The 13,219-nt window shown below is 37.2% G+C and overlaps 1 protein-coding gene across 1 annotated transcript in view; it reads right to left on the bottom strand.

The window, feature by feature from the left end:
* Nucleotides 1–13,219, bottom strand: part of LOC136869059 (uncharacterized) — a 255,307-nt gene that overhangs the window by 194,909 nt on the left and 47,179 nt on the right. The window lies entirely within an intron of this gene.

The raw sequence follows: 13,219 nt of genomic DNA, 5'->3' as shown, positions 1-13,219 counted from the left end.
GAAACGGAAGGAAAAGATAGAAAAAATCACCATGTACAAGGAAGTCATGTGACCATTCAAACATACGGTTAGCAACCAATTCAAAGTTTAAGACATCAGCTCTGTATACTTCTGGAGTTGATGACCCATGTTACTCTAATGTCTAAAGGTGAGTTGTCAGGGTAACTCAAATAATGAAAATATAGAGTAGCTGGAAATGTATATCTCAAAATAAGATTTTGAAATTGTACAGCAGAATTCAGGCATTAAATATAAGGTATTTAGTAATATAGCACATGTGCAAATACCATATGTACATGTATCACAAACATATTTTTACAAAAAACAGAAAAACTAGTCTAAAATGAGTACATGTCAAGCAGGAAGAAAATACATGGATAACACTAAAATATGTTTCCTATACATGATTAAATGTTCTCATAACAACAGTATTAAACACAATTTGCCACAAACATATTAATTTAACCCTGGCGTGGGTTACTGTAGTCATGTCCTTGTTCATAAATCGTGTGCAACAACTGAGTAGCTTAGTAAGTGGTCCTGACAGTCAGGATACCAGTGTTATGGAGTATGAGTGGACATCTTGGACATATCCTGCATTACGGCCCTCCTTGTGCTCAGGTAGGTAGGAACATACAATAAACCGGTGGTCCCTCAACTGTCAGAGGAAAGATTTCCATTGGGACTATAAGTAGGATAGTATCCTGCTTCACAGAATTTCCTGAGCTCAAAACATTTTAAGCAAGCCTCAGACCTACAGGACTTCCATCTTACAGGTGAGAAACCCCTTGGAAACAACTTGGCAAATAAAATGGAATTTAATGGGGAGGTATCAATATTAATGGGGCTGAATTAATGGAGGACACAACAGAAGCCTCAACAAAAGGTGGGTATCACTTTGAGATTGTACAGCAAGGTGTCTCCTGGGCAACGGAGTAGGACATTCCCTATATGGCTGATTCTCTCACACCAGAAGCAAAGAATTTATCATTATGAGATAGAAACAATGGCACTTTTCAGAGCCAACCCTCACTGTAATATCTATTAACATCATCATGCAAAGAACAATTACTACAGGATCTATGTTGAAACAAGAAGTGTGATGTATTGTGCATTCAGGAAACCCATAGGGATACACATCAGAGATGTCCTAGAATACCTGGAATGAAACTTGTCATCAAAAGACCCCATGCTCAATATGGCAGTGCCATTTTTTTGTAAAACCCAAACTCCATGCTGACAGTGTATATCAAACAGATGACAATTATATTGAGATCATCTATTTGGAACTCAGTAACTGTGTAGTCACCTCTATATACAAGCCCCCTGCAGCAGATTTTTGTTTTACTCCTCCTCAGAACTTACACAACTGTAACAGGGCATCCATGATTATTGGAAATTTCAATAGTCATAGTCATGTTTGAGGACACAGCAAAGAGAATAAATATGGAGAAGCAGTTCTTTCTTGGGCTGAGACTTACAAACTTTCCCTAATACATGATACCAAACTCCCTTTCTCTTTCAACAGTGGAAGGTGGCAAAGAGGATATAATCAAGATCTCTCTTTGTTAGTGAAACCATCGTTCAAGAATGTTCAAAATCGCATGCCCACCGATTCCAAATACCCAACATAAACCAATAATGTGTCAATTTCTTCCCATTATAAAGCCACAAGAAGAGCATTTCAAACACCGATACAATATCAAAACGGGAGACCGGACAAAATTCTCTAACCTGTCAGACAAGAATGTACGAAGTGTAGATCCACTACCTGAAATTAATTTCTTCATGTTGCTCATTCGTTTTGTGCGCTAACTCATTCATTAAATGATATATTTATTGGTCCAGGGATCGTGCTATTTTGCTGTTTGAACTGCCTGCACTAGTCATATGGACAAAGATAATGAGAATTCACAGATATAGCACTCCCATTCATCGGTGCTAACCCTGGACCTCAAGAAAGAAACAAATATGGTGCGAGCAGCGGAATACAACATAAGGGAGTCCTGTCTACAGCCCATAAGTACGTATACATATTTCTCTAGATATGTCTCTAGCAACGACAGTATTTCTTAATTTACTGCCGATTTTTCACTTTATTTGTGTAAAAGTAATTGTTATGTTCCATTTGGGACAAATATTACAGTGACATTTCGTAGATACCTCTTGTTTACATAACAATAAATTCAAAAATGGAAAGGCAGCTGGTCACAATGATGAATGAGTTGAATAAATTAAGAACTTTGGTCCTGCTGTGAAGCTTAGGGTCCTGCAAGTAACAAACAGCTGCATGCAGACACTCAAGATCCCAAAAGTAAAGACCAGAATGATCCGAGGAGTTACAGACACATTTCATTACTATGCCATCTCTATAAGCTGCTCAAAAGACTCATCCCTCAAAGAATGATGGATAAGTTGAACCTTACTCATTTCTCAACAAGCAGGTTTCAGGAAAGGTTGCACTTCACAGGTCCTCAAATTGACTCAACAAATCAAAGATAGTTTTGAAGGGCGGAAGATAACAGGTGCTGGGTTTTTTTTTTCTTTTCGATTTCTTGGCAGCCTTTGACAATGTCAAATATATCTCCTTGTAGTAAAACTCTACAAAATCACTCATGATTATCAGTTTACCTGCACGATCACAAACCCCTTACAAAACTGAAGGTTCTTTGTGGAATTTCAGAGAAAAAGAACGAGGTGGGAAATGCAGAAAAATGGATAACCTCAAGGTGGTGTATTTGCACCAGCCCTTTTTAACATCTACACAAATTATCAACTATAACCCAAGGAATGCAGACTTTCATGTATGCTGACAACCTTGCTCTCACTGCTCAAAATGGCAGATTAGAAGAGACTGAAATGATGATAAATAGTGCTTTGAAATATTTTACCACTTACTACAGGAATAATCAATTGAAGCAAAATCCCACAAAAACTCAAACTTGTGTTTTCCATTTGAAGAGTAAACAGGCTGCTAGACACCTTAACATCACATGAGGAAGGATCAAGCTGGCACATAGTCAGAACCCAAAATATCTCGGGGATACTTTAAACAGCACACTTTCTTATAAAAAGCATTGTCTGATCACCAAGAACAAAGTGGCTGCCAGGAGTAATGTGGTACAGAAGCTGGTTGGAACAACCTGGGGAGCACAGCCAGACACAGTGAGAACCTCAGCACTAGCATTATGTTACTCAGCAGCACAATATGCTTGCCCAGTATGGTACATCTTGTCATACCAAAGAAGTAGACGTGGCAATTAATGAAATGTGTTGCATATTCACAGGCTGTATTTTAAAATCTACACCAAGAGAAAAACTGTGCTATCTTGCTGGCATAGCAACTCCTGATATCTGATGTGAGGTAGCAGGCTGCAAGGAGACTACATCATTAATATCCGAAGCTCATCCACTGTATGGACTCCAACCAGTACCATCACAGTTTTCATGCAAGTTTCTTGAAGACCACGCAGAAACTTGAAGGAACACAGCAGCATGCAAGACTCACCTTGTGACCATCTAGGGTTGAGCATCTTCGAGAATGGAAAACACCTTGTGAAGAATTACCAGCTAGACATATGGAGTACTGAACAACTTGGAGATCTTTAAAAAGGCTGCACTTCGGTGTTACTAGGTTCAAGACCAATCTGCACAAGTGGGGATATTCTGTGAATTCTGTTTTGTGTGACTGTGATGAAGTGCAGACTACGGCCCATCTGCTAGAATGCCATCTTTGTTCTGCCACATGTACTGAGAAAGAGATACACAAGCCGACAAGGAAAGCACTCAACATTCCTAATTTCTAGTGCACCAAAATCTGAACCTTTGGTGTACATCTCTTTTATAGACTTTTTTGTACATTTATATATATATATATATATATATATATATATATATATATATATATATATATATATATATATATATATATATATATATATATATATAAAATAAATATAAATAAAGAAAGAAAAAATAAATAAATAATAAATAAATGAGACTTATGGAAGAAAGTAAGAATGGCTGAGTCAACAAAGAGAATACGCCTGGATGTGTTAGGAATTAATGATATTCAGGTAAGGGGGGAGTTAATATAAGGAAAGATCGTCATTGGGGTTATCACATAAATGGGATTGTAAATAAAAGGTACAGATCTCTGCACATGGTTATGAGGGTGTTTAGGGGTTGTAGTAAGGATGTAAAGGAGAGGGCATATAAGTCTCTGGTAAGATCCCAACTAGAGTATGGTTCCAGTGTATGAGACCCTCACCAGGATTACCTGATTCAAGAACTGGAAAAAATCCAAAGAAAAGCAGCTTGATTTGTTCTGGGTGATTTCCGACAAAAGAGTAGCGTTATAAAAATGTTGCATAGTTTGGGCTGGGAAGAATTAGGAGAAAGAAGACAAGCTGCTCAACTAAGTGGTATGTTACACGTTATAATTCTCATGTTAGGTCCGTATTGAAATGTACGTAAATACAAAGTATGTTACAAGTGTTATTTTTCTTTTTTTTTTAATGTCCACCTATTCAATACAAAGAGATCTTTAGAAATTAAATATTATTATAAAATGTTAAGGGACATGTTCTGCCCATATTAAGGGCATCATCAGCCCCAAACTCAAACCTATATGGTGAAAAATTAGGATCCTGATTGTTCTTACAAGTCATAAAAAAAGGATATCAATGTACGTGTTTGTCTAAACATAAAAATTATTAGAATGTCCTTGGTTAAAATCGTAGTATCAAGCTGCATGTCATAAGTTCACATGATTATACTTTCCGGAGCGTTGAGTCAATGCGCCCCAAAAAAACAAAATCAAAAAAATAACACTTGTAACATGCTTTGTATTTAAATGGTATGTTCCGAGCTGTCAGCGGAGAGATGGCGTGGAATGACATTAGTAGATGAATAAATTTGAGTGGCGTTTATAAAAGTAGGAAAGATCACAATACGAAGATAAAGCAAATATTCATTTAAAGGAAGGGGAGTTAGGGATTGGAATAACTTACCAAGGGAGATGTTCAATAAATTTCCAATTTCTTTGAAATCATTTAGGAAAAGGCTAGGAAAACAACAGATAGGGAATCTGCCACCTGGGCGACTGCCCTAAATGCAGATCAGTATTGACTGATTGATTGATAACAAGGAGGAGATACAAGGAAAGGTGTTCTTAATGGGTGTTAAAAAGGGAAGGGCAGAAAGTGGAGTAGGTCTGCTCATCAGGAATACTACTGCACGCAACACAGTTTCTGTTATGCACGTAAATGAACAAATGATGTGAGTAGTTTTAGGAATCAGGACAAGAACTGTCTCAGTTTATTCACCATGTTAGGGTGCACATGAGGATGAACTTGACTAGTTTTGTGAAGCACTGAGTGATCCTGTGGTCACGGTCAACAGTAAGAACAGGATACTGCTAACGGGTAATTTTAATGCAAGAACTAGAAATAGAACTGAAGGATATGAGATGGTGAGAGGTAAGTGTGGGAAATACACGGAAGCTAATAGGAATGGGGCACGTTTACTGGACTTCTGTGCTAGTATGGGATTAGCACTTATGAATACACTCTTCAAGCATGGCTACTCACCACTACACATGGGAGGGTAGGAGCACCAGACACACAATAGTCTATATCAAAACCAACTTTGAATTAACGAAATCTGTTAGGAATGTGCATGTATTCACGGGGCTTTTCAATGATACAGCTCTGCAGAGATCCAAGTATCACTCGACCTAGGATAGGAAAAGTGAAATCTGCTTGCAGAAGAATAAATGTAGAGGAATCTCCAGGATGAGGAAATTAGACAAAAGTACATCGATAAACTTTGTGAAAAGTTCCAGAGAATAGACAGTCTGTGGGTTCAGGATATAGAAAGAGAATGGGTAGCATACAAGGATGCTGTAGGAGAAACAGCAAGGGAATGCTTAGGCTCAACTGTGTATAAAGATGAGCAAAACCGATTATCTTGGTGGAACAATGAAGTGAGGGTATCTTGTTAACATTAAAAGAAGACGTATTAAATATATATATATATATTAAAAAATGACCAGGAAAGTTGGCTGTGCGGTTAGGAGCGCGCAGCTGTGAGCTTGCATCCGGGAGACAGTGGGTTCAAATCCCACAGTCGGCAGCCCTGAAGATAGTTTTCCGTGGTTTCCCATTTTCACACCAGGCAAATGCTGGGGCTGTACCTTAATTAAGGCCACAGCCGCTTCCTTCTCACTCCTAGGCCTTTCCTGTCCCATCGTCACCATAAGACCTATCTGTGTCGGTGCAACGTAAACTAAATAGCAAAAAATAATAATAAATAAAAATTTAAAAGAGAAAAAAATTGCTCCAAACATGAATTGATGCAGATAGAGAATTGTACATAGATGAAAGGAACAAAACAAAACAAATCACTGTAGAATCCAAAAAGGTTACGGGAAAATTTTTGTATTAAAGTTTAAAACTTTTTATTTTATAACCACCTATTCAATACAAAGATAATGCACTCAATTATTTATAAAATATTCATGAGGTACATTGGTTAATAGGACATGTTTCGTTCGTTCGTCTTTGCGAACATCATCAGCTATAAATAACAAAGCCTAAGGTCAGGGCCCTGAGTTATATTTAAACGGTTAAAAATGTCGTTATATTAAAAGGAATCTGAAATCTGAAAAGAAAGAAAAATGGAAGAGTGAAGTAATGTTTAAAACGAGAATGAAAAGGGAATGGAAATAGTAAAAGGGGAAAGCTTACCCATTTGACCGGTGAAAATATTTGCTAGCGGTAACAGCGTGAATAGGACAAGGCAGGCCACTTGTTATTGCCTCTAGTGAATTGTGTTGGGTTGAGACAGATAATATTGTAGGCACTAAAGAACCTACTGAAAAACCTGCCTTTCTTATTACAAAAACACGAGTATCAAAAATTTATAACAATGAACCCAAAACTCCCAACTGCAAAAGCCTTACCAAAAATCCATAAAAAAGATGTACCTATACGCCCTATTATTAACTGTTTGAATAGCCCCTCTTATAAAGTCTCAAAATTTTTGCATAATTTCCTTAATAAACATTTTAAGTTCAACAACACGGCTTGTATAAAAAATTCTGTTGAGTTCTGTGATAAATTGGTGAAATTCAACCTTGAGAACAACCACATAATGGTTTCCTATGACATTACTAATATGTACTCAAACATTCCTGTAAATGAAACAGTTAAAATTATTGAAACAAACCTTTTAAAACACACCAAATTGAGCAAATGTGAAATAGAAAATGTCATTAGTCTATTAAAATTTGTCCTTAATAACAATTATTTCACTTTTAATAATAAAATATATCACCAAAAGGGTTTAGCAATGGGAGTTCCGATCTCGGGCATTCTAGCCAATATTTTCATGGATGATTTGGAAAACAACAAAATAATTAATAACATCAATGGCCTCCAATTATGGCTAAGATATGTTGATGACACTTTTGCTATTATTGATACTCAAAAAAATGATAGTCATAGTATTTTAACTTTCCTTAATGAACTTGACAACGATGTCAAATTCACTAAGGAAGATGAAATTAACGGTTCCTTAAACTTCTTGGACTTAAACATCTCAAGAGAGTATATCGAGTTTAATTTCCAAATATATAGAAAGCCTTCCTGCGCCCCGGTCACTATAAGAAACGATTCTTTACACCCGCAATCTCATAAAAGGCTGCATTTTTCAGTCTCGTTTATAGAGCATTAAAAATCCCGCTCACAACCGTAGATCTCAAAAAAAGAATTAAATGACATCAAAGATTTGGCCAGAATTAACGGCTATAACCCCTTGATGATTAACAAAATCATCAATAAGGTAAAATTAAAAACTGCGACTAAGTTAATTCCGGACAAACCTAAAAAATCGAAATATGCCGCTTTCACCTACACAAACCCAGGCCTATTTCAAATCACCAACCCCCTAAAGAAATATGACATCAACATCGCCCATAAAACACGATACACGAACCGTAATATTTTTCTCAATTCAAACATAGTTAACGGTAATCACACTAAATTCTCGAACTCTGGTGTCTATAGACTTAAATGTACTCATTGTGATTTTTCATACATCGGACAAACCGGACGCAGTTTTTTGACTAGGTATCTTGAACATTACAACGCCTCAAAACACAAAAAATATTCCGCCATGAGTATTCACATGGAAGAAACCGGCCACAGTTTTACGACGATTGAAAAAGATCTTCAAATCCTAAAATACGTCAGTAAAAGCAAACTAATGACAGAGTTCGAGAACATTTACATATCCTTGGACCAACATTTCAATGGAAATCAAAACTTAAACGAAATTTCAGAAATCAAAACCCCATTAATTGAGAAAATCCCAAAATGACTCTCTTTTTTAATATAAATAACAACAACTTTATGAACATTTTTAATTATCCAACCGCTAAGAGCATTTCCTCAGTAACAACAGTTACTACTCCACCACCCTCCCATCTGACACCCCCTCCACGAACATCTAGCGCGTCTAAAGAATCAGCTACTTCCCCTCCTCACATGACTCACTCGCCGCCTCTACGTACACACACATATAACACGAGAAGCAATAACAAAGCCGCTTGCCAGTTTACCTCACGCAGCTAACGTCAGCGGACACTCCCTTTCTATTACAACAGGTAAGCTTCCTTTTTCAATTTTCTCTTTCTCTCCCTTTTAATTTTCGTCTTAACATGGCCTCAATTCCCCCTTTTTTCTTCTTCTTTTTCAGATTTAAAAATTTAAAGTTCATGCTTTCAACATTATCCACGCGTCACATACGGACATATTTTTGTGCCTACAATATTATCTGTCTCAACCCAACACAATTCACTAGAGACAATAACAAGTGGCCTGCCTTGTCCTATTCACGCTGTTACCGCTAGCAAATATTTTCACCGGTCAAATGGGTAAGCTTTCCCCTTTTACTATTTCCATCCCCTCTTCATTCTCGTTTTAAACATTACTTCACTCTTCCATTTTTTTTTCTTTTCAGATTTCAAACTCCAACTTTATACCCAACAACTCTACAATTAATCCACGCTTCAAACATCGAAGTCTTTTTAATGTCTACTATTACATCTTTTCTAATTTAATAACCCTTATGATTGTTTTTACTTTCCAGATTATCAATATTCATTGTACTTTATGAAAAATTCTTGATGCTAATCGTTATACTATGTTACAGTCTAATTTTAATACTATACAACTACTTTTATCACAATTTTACCATTCTTTTAATATAACGACATTTTTAACCGTTTAAATATAACTCAGGGCCCTGACCTTAGGCTTTGTTATTTATAGCTGATGATGTTCGCAAAGACGAACGAAACATGTCCTATTAACCAATGTACCTCATGAATATTTTATAAATAATTGAGTGCATTATCTTTGTATTGAATAGGTGGTTATAAAATAAAAAGTTTTTAACTTTAATACATTATCTTCAATACGGTCTAATTATGAGATTAATCACATGTAAGATTTTTGTAATCAGATCAACAGTATTCTATAAGAAAGAAGCCAGTTCCCAGGTGAAACTGTCTTTACACTGGTCTGTTTCCAAACTGATTTTGCTAAAATCTTGGTGGGTTCAGGATATCTTATTCATAAGTTGGAAGTAACAGACATGAAAGTAGCAAGAATGATTACTGGAACAAACAGGTGGGAACAATGGCAGGAGGGTATTCAGAATGATAAGATAAAGGCCCAGTAGGAATGAACTTGATGGTTGAAGCTACATACACAAACCGGCTTTGGTGGTGGGGTCATGTAAAACAAATGGAGGTTACCTAGGAGCATAATGGACTCAGTCATGGTTGGTAAGAGAAGTAGAGGGAGACCAAGACGACGATGGTTAGTTAGACTAAGTTTCTGAAGTTTTAAAGATAAGAGTTACAGGATTAAACGAGGCCACAGATCTAGTTACAAACAGAGTATTGTAAAGGCATTCAATTAATTCACAGAGGCTTGCAGACTAAACACTGAAAGGCATATGATAGTCTATAATGAATTTATGTATGTACTAGCTGATGTACCCGTGCTTCGCTACGGGATTCTCAGAAAGACTTACTTGGTAGTTTTCCTAACTGAATTCAACATAGGTCAATACATAAACGTCAGTACTAATGTAGCGATTGAAAGCAATGTTATCATATAAAATACTTGATCAAATGAAAAACCGCACACTTTCTCACTTTCAGCGAACAGTACAACGGTGCCGATCTAAGAGTCCAAAGTTCCAGAGCTGGAATAACCAGGTCGCAGACTGCCGTGAACACTCCTCTGTCATTATTCCGTTAAATATGCACACTACTCATTCCAATCAGTGCCTCAGAGTAGGGATTGAATAGCTCTAATAATATGATGAACCAGTGGGTTACATACCAGATATATCAGAAAATGTATGAACCAGAGGAATGGCATGCTAAAGAAGAAAGTTATCTTACTCCCCAGCTACTTCCCGCCAATATACAGGCAGGCTGTTACAGTCGGTACGACCAGGCGAGTTGCCCGTGTGGTTAGGAACGCGCAGCTGTGAGCTTGCATCCGGGAGATAGTGGATTCGAACCCCACTGCCGGCAACCCTGAAGATGGAATTCCGTGGTTTCCCATTTTCACACCAGTCACACCAGGCTGTACCTTAAAGCCAAGGCCGCTTCCTTCACACCACCATTCATTTCCTATCCCATCGTCGCCATAAGACCTACCTGTGTCGGTGCGACGTCAAACAAATTTAAAAAACCTCGGTACGCTGCAGTAATCCTATCTATCAGGGATGAGAGGAAACAGAAGACAAAAAGCACATCACAACAAACAATGGTCAATGTAATGTTATTGTTGATAAAGTTTATGAGCTTTCGATATTGCAGGCCTTCACATTAGTTTTCTTTCGACTCTGTGATATTAGGGTGTCTTACAAAATTATTTATATCGTAGACTGTAGTTCCTTATTCTCAGGCTTTACATACCGATTTTCACTAAATTCTCTTTACCCATTTTCCCGTGACTCGGCTCTTGGACTTAGTAACAAAAATCCAAATTCATGAATATATCTGATTATATGCGGTACGGTAACAATGTATAAGACATAAGTGATCGGAAATTTAATAACTTCTTACATAACTACTACTAACTTACGACATAACTTTTACGACATAACTAAAGTTATGTTAGTTATGTAGTATTTATCGATACGACCACTAATAACATAAATAACTTATTTGAGAATTACATTTCAGGCCTTCTCCTAAAATACCATTTCATTCAACGTGAATAAAATAATTTGTAGCCTAGATTGCAGTGGTTCATCACCCGACATTAAATTCCGATTTTCATTCTCTTCAGCCGTTTTCTATTGATGCGTGTACATACATACATACATACATACATACGGACAGACAGACAGAAATTACGGAAAAGTAAAAAATGCATTTCCTTGTTACTGTGGACATGACAGATACAGAAATATCATCCATTTCAAATTCTGAGCAATGCACAGGCAAAACATTTATTTTATATATAGATTACATTTCAGATCTTCCCCTAAACTACCATTTCACTCAGTGCGAATAACATTATTGATAGCCTAGATTATAGCGACCTACTCCCCGTCTTTGCATACCAATTTTCGTGAAGATACGATCATTAATAAAATAAATATTTGATAAGTAAATTTTAGGCCTTCTCCTAAACTACCATTTTTCTTAGCGTGTGTAGCCTATATTGTAGCGACTTATTTCCCATCTTTGTCTAGTGATTTTCATTAAGACACAACCACTAATAACATAAATATTTGAGAATTAAATTTCAGGCCTTCCCCTAAACTACCATTTCACTCAGCGTGATTAAAATAATTTATAGCCTAGATTGTAGCGGTTCATCACCCGTTTTTACATTCCGATTTTCATTAAATTCTCTTCAGCCGTTTTCTCGTGATGCGTGTATATACATACAGACAGAAAGAAATTACGGAAAAGTAAAAAATGCATTTTCTTGTTACTGTGGACATGACCGGTACAGAAATACCATTCTTTTCAAATTCTGAGCAATGTACAGACAAAACTCTTATTTTATATATATAGATGTACTGCCTATATCAGTCAACCTTCAAGTTACATGCAATGTTATTGTCTCTTTATTGGACTGAGTAGCTCATATAGTGGAGCGCTGGCCTTCTGAGCTCACAATCCAGGCTCAGTTTGATTTTATTTAAAGATGCTCATATATGCCAGCCTTGTTTCGACAGATTTACTGGCACGTACAAGAACTCCTGTCGGACAAAATTCTGGTACCTCAGCATCTCCAAAACCTATAGCAGTAGCTGGTAAGACGTAAAACCAATAACATAATTCTTCTTTTCTGCCACATTTTCCACACCCTGGTGGGTAGCAGAAGTGAACTGTATAGCACCTGTGGCCTCGGCTCTATTTTACAGCTGGATGTTCTTCCTGATGCCAACCTTATGTACAGGAATGTATTCACTATTGTGTGTTTATGTGGTGGCTGTAGTGTAGTATGTGTGTTGAGTCAAATACAAACACTCAGTCCCTGGATCTGAGGAATTAACCAGCATCAGCTATATTTCCCCACCCAGCCAAGAATCAAACCCAGGATCCTCTAAACTGAAAGATCCAACCCTGACCATTCAGACCCAAAGCAGGACTAGAACCATAAAAATACAACTTCAATAAAATTCTGGGAATAAAAGTTAAAATAATTATTATTATTATTAGGTCCCAGGAATCGACTGGGAGGAGTCCTTGTGACTCTGGCACTTGGGAGTGAAATGCGTCACTGCTATCCAACTACCTGCACTATTAATATATTGGGTCAGCAAGAGAACCCAACTAGCCTCTTTCACTCCAACTTCAGTACATAACCTATAATTAGTGCCCCTGTTAAGCCGAACAACCCAGCGGAAGGTTGGGTACCAATCCCAGCTGAAAGCGGGTCAGTGAGCCGATCCGTGCTGAGGGCTTCAAGGCTTACAACCTTGATAGTTAAACCGTTGTTATCTTTTAGGTAAGCACCCTTCTACAATTCTTGCAGAACTCAAAGCATGGAGAAAACTTCTATCAGGAAATATACCCCAGTTGGTAAACAACCCACACAAACAAATGGAGAATAAGAAAACCTCCACCTAGCTAGCTACTGTGAACATCAACTGCCATCTTAAAGTGGGTAAG

Source organism: Anabrus simplex, chromosome 1 (assembly GCF_040414725.1).
Source record: "Anabrus simplex isolate iqAnaSimp1 chromosome 1, ASM4041472v1, whole genome shotgun sequence".
Classification (NCBI taxonomy): domain Eukaryota; kingdom Metazoa; phylum Arthropoda; class Insecta; order Orthoptera; family Tettigoniidae; genus Anabrus; species Anabrus simplex.
This window is presented reverse-complemented; position numbering and strand designations above follow the sequence as displayed.